The sequence below is a fragment of the Nyctereutes procyonoides genome, unplaced genomic scaffold (genome assembly GCF_905146905.1).
Source record: "Nyctereutes procyonoides isolate TBG_1078 unplaced genomic scaffold, NYPRO_anot_genome, whole genome shotgun sequence".
In the NCBI taxonomy this organism is placed as follows: Eukaryota; Metazoa; Chordata; class Mammalia; order Carnivora; family Canidae; genus Nyctereutes; species Nyctereutes procyonoides.
Window position 1 is genome coordinate 52356742 of NW_026575051.1, and position 8772 is coordinate 52365513.

Sequence of the window (8772 nt, forward strand, 5' to 3'; positions counted from 1 at the left end):
ATTATGCCTATTAAATATTTCAGAAATTTTGTCTAAAAGCATCTTAAGTGCCCTTAAAAGGATGCATAGAAAATGTAAACTGCTTAATAGATTAACCTTGAAAAGAGACCCCCCCCCAGAAAAAAATATAGAGTGTACTTGTTACAGAGAAAATCAAGTGGTATTTACACAAACAGATGCTTTAGAGTAAAAAATTGTAAGGTAAAACATAATTAAAAACATAAATCTCCACACATATGCTATAAAACTATTAATCTCAGAACCACAAACTCACAAATATTAAACCACTTCTAATAGTTAAAATAATTCTACAGGATTTCAGCACTTTCTCCAGGGTCTCATCCCCACTACTTACAATGACACCAAGGTAGCCTTTAAAGTTTAAAATATTCCTTTCATCTATTGAATGACTAATACTCAGTGATGTGAATACAAATAACTTTCCATTAAACCAGGAAACCAAAGAAGTAACATCCTTCACTCTGATGAGTGTAGGTGGTATAGGGAGTCCCCTTATTGTGTCCCTTCTGTCTGTCAGACATAGGGGCATGTGCAGCCTTGCTTTTATTTTTAGAGACAAGAGGCTTCACATTAAATGCACATGTGCCAGGCTGCTGACAGTTTTCCCTGCAGAAATGCATAGTGATACTCATTTTTAGGTTTACCAACCTTCTTTCTTTTGTATCTAGGTATTGATAAAGAAGTCAAAACATTTAAATAAAAGTGAATGACTTAGTCAACAAAAGAATGCTTATCGTGCAGTGTTATGCAGCATATATTTTAGTATAGGAATTGTTAATAGACAGTATTCAGGTAACAGAAAAGCACATAAACCTATTTGTACATGAAGCCCTTGAAATAAAAAAATAATCAGTTCACGAAACTTTCACGTTTTAAAATAACATTTAATGGTGAATCTCATTCTACCACGTTAGAAATGGTTTATTTTAGCTTCACATCCATGATTTTTGTTATTATCTCTATAGAAAATTCTAGAAAACTAAAGGGTTGTGTGTATACAAAATGAGTTAGAAAAGAATTCATCTTCCTGAGCTATATGAAATGATGTATATAACCAACACATGTGAGCCAAAGCAGAAATTCTGAAACTATTTTTTTTAATTTTTATGTATTAATTGTGCAGTGCAGTTGATGGAGTAGCCTATATATATTTAGCTAATTTGAAATAAATGGAAAAAATAGAGCTACATCTTAACATTTCCATTTACATGCCTTCTTTTGAAACATCTATCATAAATGTATAGTAGAAAGATGAAAATACCTATTTTTAGATGCAAGAAGATATGCCTAATTTTTCTGCACCATGTTATTTTCATCTAATTACTAATAATCACACATAACCATATATATATATGAAAATAAATGTACAAATTCAAGACACACATTCCAAATTAGGGTATAGCTGTTATCTCCTTTTAACATGCTTCAATACTCATATTCACCTCACTGCTTATCTCTGGGAGATATTCTATGACTTTAAGGAAGAAATAGTAACTTAGGAGTAAATCATAGTGACTTTGGGGAATAAGCTCCATGAATTTTCAAATAAAAAGCCATTTTGTGTGTGTGTATGTGCACGTGCATATAGTAAACAGGCCTTTAGAGGATAAAGTACAATCTGAGACTTCAGTATGTTACAAATCCAAGGCTGCCAAACTAAATAGTTAACAACAACAAGGAAATCAAAGGGCTGTTTCTGAACCTACTACTTTTGCACTTACTGTCTAAATGCATTCACAGCTGGTAAATGTGAAAATGCAAGTTCATCACAGAAAAGGGGGTAATTTAAACTGAATTAGAAAAGGTACTGTGCAGAGGAAACTGATTATAAACAGAAAAGAAACATTATGTCTCTGTTAATAGATATTACAGAAAATTGGGTTCTCTATTTGTGATTTCAGTCAAAATGTAAACAATCTTTCCACTGTGCAGGAAAACCATTTACATATTTACATTAGCATGATTTATGTAGTATATATAAAATATTTATTTGCAGTCCAGTGTAAAAAAAGTACATAAGCTAGGTTCATAAAACACATAGTCATAATTTCACCTATTTTTCTAAGCTTCAGATTTAGCCAACGGTATAGGAAGTCAGAGGTCAGGAATCAAATTATAAGTCAAGACTGTGTTTTGTGTAGAAAAGTTTATTCATTTCTGTAAGGTCAGATAAATAGATACTGCTATGAAAACAACAAATATAATTCTCTAACTGCAATTATTGAGTTGCTGTAAGACTACTTAACAGAATTTAAAAAAAAAAGTTATATCAAAATTGTAAGAGTCCAGTTGAATTTGCTAAGGTGTCACTCAGAAATTTTCTAATCATTTACAGTATTCAAAAGTGTTGAGTCAAATAACTTTTATTATTCGATATAATATTAAAAGAACTGCTAAGAGAAAGTGGCACATTGTACTCACAATCACTTACCCCACGTTCAGTACTCTTGAGAATTTATTTTTTTTTAATTTGATTTTGCCTGCAGAGGTTCTTCCTTTCTATTAGTTATATTTCATTTTGCCATAAGTCGCCAGCGCTGATAGGAAGAACTAGCTTAAATTATGCAAATTACTTCTACATGCTTTCGTAGTTTCTCATCTTGCAATCTTTTTAGCTCTTTGAAACCTTTGGATTTTAGGTGTCAAGGATATCTGCGATGATTCCGTGACCACCAGGGGGCACCAGGATCTCTGGGTGTTCTGGCCAATCAAGTCCACACGGAATGAAGACAAGGTAATTATGAAATTAAATATATAATTATATGTATTTATATCTATATAACGTGATATGTAATTAATATATATTTGCCCCATTGGCACTTTTGAGTTTCTTATTCTCTTTGTACCCGTGCCAGCTGACTGAAGGCCTTCATAAAAATTTGTGAGATGTTCTGTGACCTATTTCAGTCTATAGAAACCAAGTTAACTGAAGGGGCTCCAAAAGTACCTTAGAAGGTGAATATCTTGCAGGAAAGCTCTCTCCAGTTTTTTTAAAACTTAACATCTGAGGGACTCTGAGTCCCTAGATAGACCTTAGATATTCTCTTTCTTATTCTCCACCCACTTAACTCCCAAAAGTCTTTTTTACCTGGGAAATAGTACCAGGCTGAGATTGAGTATTCTCTTGAACTTGATGGTTCTGAGTTTTAAGGATCCTGTGAAGTTCTTAGAACTCTCTAGCTTAAGGGGCATTTTAGAGACTACTTCTTACCATAGCCTTCTGCCATGGTTAATACTAAAAATGAAATTCTATCAAAATCTGCCTGGCTACTCTCTCAAGGAGGTGTAAGAAAAGGTCAGAACAGTAGGAATTTCTGTGTATCAAAGTAATTTAGGAATAGATTTTATAGGTTCAGAGAGAAAATGGATTTGAAGAGTACCCCCAACCTATAAAATTATAAAACTGCAGGTACTCTCTGCACTAAGAATGAAGTTCTGTACACTGCCACAGGTGGTGACTTACACTAACCCCTTGACCTGATATGCAGTGTTGTTCCCTATGAAGAAAGTGAGCAAATTTGTATAAGACAAAGATCCTCCTGGGAGGAGAGGTATCATAAGTCCCCATCCCAATCTGGATGTTTCAACAATATTAGAAGTTCTGAAATATTAGGATGGTTCTGACTATTAAAAAAAATGATCTAGAGAACCTCAAAGAAGTACCCATTGTGAGGGAAAGATAATTCTAGGCTTAATATTTGCTAGGTGAAGTGTCATATACCTGACGCTCAAAAGCTCTCTGAACCCAGCAACTTGGATCTGTAAGTAAGAATGAACTAAAAGAGCTGTACTGTTGTAGCTCAAATGTGAAATAACATAGCTGAGAAAGGAACTATAGAGTAAGGCATCACTAGCAATTCTCTATAAAGCCAGGTTTCAAAAGTTACACAGTAAAGCAGTAATGAAAATAAAATGGACTTAGGACGCCTGGGTGGCTCAGCGGTTAAGCGTCTGCCTTTGGCTCAGGGCGTGATCCTGGAGTCCCGGGATCGAGTCCCACATCCAACTCCCTGCATGGAGCCTCCTTCTCCCTCTGCCTGTGTCTCTGCCTTGCCTCTCTTTCTGTGTCTCTCATGAGTAAATAAGTAAAATCTTAATTTTAAAAAAAGGAAAGAAAATGGACTGAACATACTACTCATTTGGAAAAAATCTGAACCCTTTGTACTGAGTGTACTTCTAGGAGTTCTTAGTTATGGAGAGGAGAAAGCCTCAAGAAGGAGATGCTAGATTTCCTATTTAGTTGGACAAGCCAACTTAAAAGGGATATGACTGTATTTCTTCCTGATGATATGGATCAAATTGATTACAGATTCATAATCTAACTAGCATAATATCTCAGAAGGAGAATACTAACAAAAACCTCAATTAAGAATAGGATTTGGGGGCACCTGGATGGTTCAGTTGGTGAAGCATGGGATTCCTGATCTTGGGGTTGTGTGTTCAAGCCCCACATTGGGTCTCAGCTTACTAAAAAAAAAATAGAATGTTCAAGTATTAATTGTATATTTAGAAAGGCATCAAAGGAGCATATGCAGGTGAATAAAGCTTAGCCCAGTACTCCAGAGACCAAATATCATCAGCAGGATTCCTTTGTGACTCATATTTCCTTTTAGAATCAAGGAGATCATATGTTTAGAGAAATAGGTAACTAGCCAGTTTTCCTCAGTGTTGATTTCAGTCATGTCAACAGTGATGATGTCTTCATAATCACAGTATTGACATAAACTGCAAGATGATTCAGTGTACAGTACGATTTTATCATCTGGCTTATCCAAGATTGTTTCATTTTCCCCTGTCTGCACTCAGATCAGATAGAAAATTTTCATGAAAATTTACACTCCATCTCAGATTCTATGGGGTTATTATTATCATTGTTTGGTTTTATAGATGCATTGCTTTAGCTAAAGCTATAGAGTTAACCTGGCACATTCTTCAGTTGATTTTAGATTGATGAAATGACTGAGGTCAATCTCAGTTTAATTAAGTATTTTAATATCTGATAGTCACTCTCTTGTCAGTCTTTTAACAGGCAAGCTCCGGTGGCAAAGTCTGTAAAACTAAAGATGTGAAAAGCATGGCAGAAGGTTGCTTCATTTAAGGATAGACGGGAACCATAAAAGACAAAACCTCCTTTATCTACCTCACAAGTATAGGAATAGAATAAATTATCCTACAATCCAATAAAGAAGGCCAGGACTCCTTATCAGAGTATTTTCAGATCTCAACAGGGATTTAAAGTTTCTTTTTTAAAAAAAAATATTTTATTTATTTAGTCATGAGCGACAGAGAGACAGAGAAAGAGGCAGAGACACAGGCTGGGGGAGAAACAGGCTCCCCGCCTGATGTGGGGCTCGATCCTGGGTCTCCAGGATCACACCCTGGGCTGAAGGCGGCGCTAAACCACTGAGCCACCCGGGCTGCCTGAGATTTAATGTTTCTATACTATCAAAAATCTCTCTTCATTTTAACAATTTATATTTAGATATATTTTTTAATTAAGCTTTTGAGGAAATAATTACCTTCTAAATTTGAATAAAGATATATTATAATAACATACATGTCTCCAGGTACTTTTGGGAAACTGTCCAGTACATCATCACATTTTAGCTAAAAAATAGTTGCATTCATTTTACAGAATAATAGCTATGACTCAATTGGTCGTATTTGTTCTCAAGGCTATACGACAGGATGGTAAAGATACTGAATAAAACAGGGAAAAATGCAGTTACAAGCTTAGAATTAATGTTAGAGTTCTATGTATTCAAATATCTCAAAATGAATATTTAAAAAATTTTACTCTATATTCACCATTTAAATGTCTTTTATTTTATTTTATTTTCTTATTATTGGGGCGGGGGGGGCGGCGTGCAGTGCAGGGAGGAGCAGAGAGAGAGGGAGAGAATCTTAAGCAGGTTCCACACCCAACACAGGGCTGGATCTCACAACCCTGAGATCATGACCCAAGCAGAAATCAAGAGTCAGACACTTAACCAACTGAACCACCCAGGTAAACCATTCATTTAAATGTCTTTAATAAAGTTTAGGACTTCAAAAAAAAAAAAAGATTCATTTTTGACCAGATAATGAAAGTATAAATTTCATATAAATTTTGCTGTTGGAGATATGTGTGTATATCTATATCTATATCTATATCTATATCTATCTGTGTCTATATCTATCTATATATAAAGATCTTTAAAGTTCTATATGAAATTTAGCTATGATGGTATATATTTTTGTACAATTGTGAAAATATATAATTTTGATTTTCTCATATTTTATTGTTTATTGTGAAATATACTCTGTTAGTAATATGTTATTCAAAATTAAAATGTTTTCAGGTTATTCTTATAAGGCATATGTCCCATTGTTAAGAGTAATGCTTTTCCTATCACATTTACTTATTTAAACATAAATAATAGGAATAATGAACACAGATCCAGAAATATTCACTATTCAGATACACATATAATGCACCATTTCTAAGATTTGCTTGACTCACAGTCTTTGTATATTTCTCTATACTTAGTAGAAACCAGTAGACTTTCACCTTAGTCTCTATCCTAACTAAGCCTAGTCTTCGGAAGCAGAATTCAAGGAGAATGAGTTAAACACTCAGAGAACCTATGTTTCATTCTTGAATCAAGGCCTATATCTGGTTTTCTAAATCTGGTATTCAAATCCCTGTCTTAGCCCCTAAGTGTGAGTCCCTTAAGTAAGTCCCTTCCCACTACCCATCCCTCTAATGGGATTCCTGTTCTAAAACCTAGCCCTATGACTTAGGCCTCTTAGACTTTGCTCATTACTGGTTATGATGTGAACTATCTGCCATCTGCCTCCGTGCTAACTGCTCTTCAGTGCCTTTTTTATTTTTTTTTTCCTCCTGCCACCTGCTATACTTTTCTGAATCTGTCTTATCTCTACTATTTATATGTAATATCTCTACTATTTATATGTAGTACCATTTTTCCCATCAAATTGTTATTAATTGTCCAGTAAATACCATCTGCCTTTCTAGAGCCCTTAATCACCTGCAGATTTAGGTATTTCGTTTATCAAGCCTAGGTGTACCTTATTTCAGCCCTGACCCTTTCTACTATCATATTTTTTTTCTGCGTTTAGCCTGCAATGTCTTTGCCACATCATGAGTATCAAAAGTCATGTTGTAATTACTATACTTAGTAGAATAAGGCCTGGTTTTAGAATTACCTCTCCCTTTTGTCGTCTCTTCCTTTTGTCCTTCTTACTCTCTCTTTTGCTCCTTCCCTCCTTTATTTCCTCTTTCCCATCATTCATCACATTTTACAAAGCACTTCCAATTATTTAGCCTTTGGCTAGGTATTGGTATGCAAAAATAAAGAGGAAATAATCATCCTGGTACATGACAGAAATAAACACAATTCAGAGATTAAAAGTGCCTTTTAAATGACAGAGGTGGTCTGTTAGATGTGCTTAGAGTAATAAATCAGACTCGGAGAGCATTCTAGAAGGGACTGGCATTTTATATTAATTTGGGATTGCACAGACCTGGTCAGATAAAATAAAGGTGATAGAGGAAAAGTAATTTCATACAGCAGAGATAATATTCAGGGAGTGTATAAGTTATAGTTTACTGAGGAAACAGAAACCACTCTAGATATTTTAAGCTGAGGTAATTTAACTTAAATGACCTTGAAAGTAGATCTTATGATGTGTGAGTTGGGAAATGAATCCTTCCTGAGTTGAGCTTTGAGATGACCACAGTCCCAACTGGCATTTTGACTGCAGCTGGTGAGAGACCCTTTAGCTAGAGGATCCAAACAAATGTCACAGGATTCCTGACCCACAGGAACTGGGATAATAAATCTTAGTTGTGTTAAGCAGAGGACTTTTGGGCTAACTTATTATGCAATTATATGAAACTAATACAAAAACTTACACAAATTGTTGTGAGCACCTAATTTCCAAAATGAATCTCTTCAACTTAAAATGCCTAGGTTAGTTTCTCTTTTCTCAAATCATCTATCAGATCACCTAGGTATGAGGGTTGAGTTGCTCCATATAGTAACCAACACTTAATATTTTCCACATTTTTATTTTAGCCATTCTGTGTGGTGATACCATACTGTGGTTACAATTTTCATTTATCTGATGACTATTCAAGTTGAATACTCCTTTATATGTTTACTGGCCATCAGAATATTATCATTTGTGAAGGGTTCATTTTTAAAAAATTGGACTTTTATTCTGAGTTGTCCTTTTGTTAGAGATTGAAGGAATTTTTCAGATATACAGATAGGCATCATTTGTCAGATATATATGTCTTGTCGTACTTTGTGGTTTGCCTTTCACTCTGTTCGTGACATCTTTTGATAAAAAGTTCTTCATTTTATTGTATTATTTTAAGTTAGCTCTACACCCAGCATGGGGCTTGAACTTACAACCCCGAGATAAAGAGTCACACACTGTACTGACTGACCCAACTAGGCATCCCCAAATTTCTTCATTTTAATATGGTCCAATTAATCATTATTTTCTTCTGTGATAGGTAATTTTAGCATTCTGTTCAAGAAATCTTGGCCTAATTCAAGGTCACAAAGATAGTTCTGTTTTCCTCTAAAATAAATATTGTTTTACCTTTTATATTTGGATCTTCAATCCATCTGGAATTGATTTTATTTATGGTGAGAGTTAGGGATCAAGTTGTATTTTCTTTCCCATTTACTATTCAATGAACCCAGCATCACATTTGAGAAGACCAACTTTTCTGTA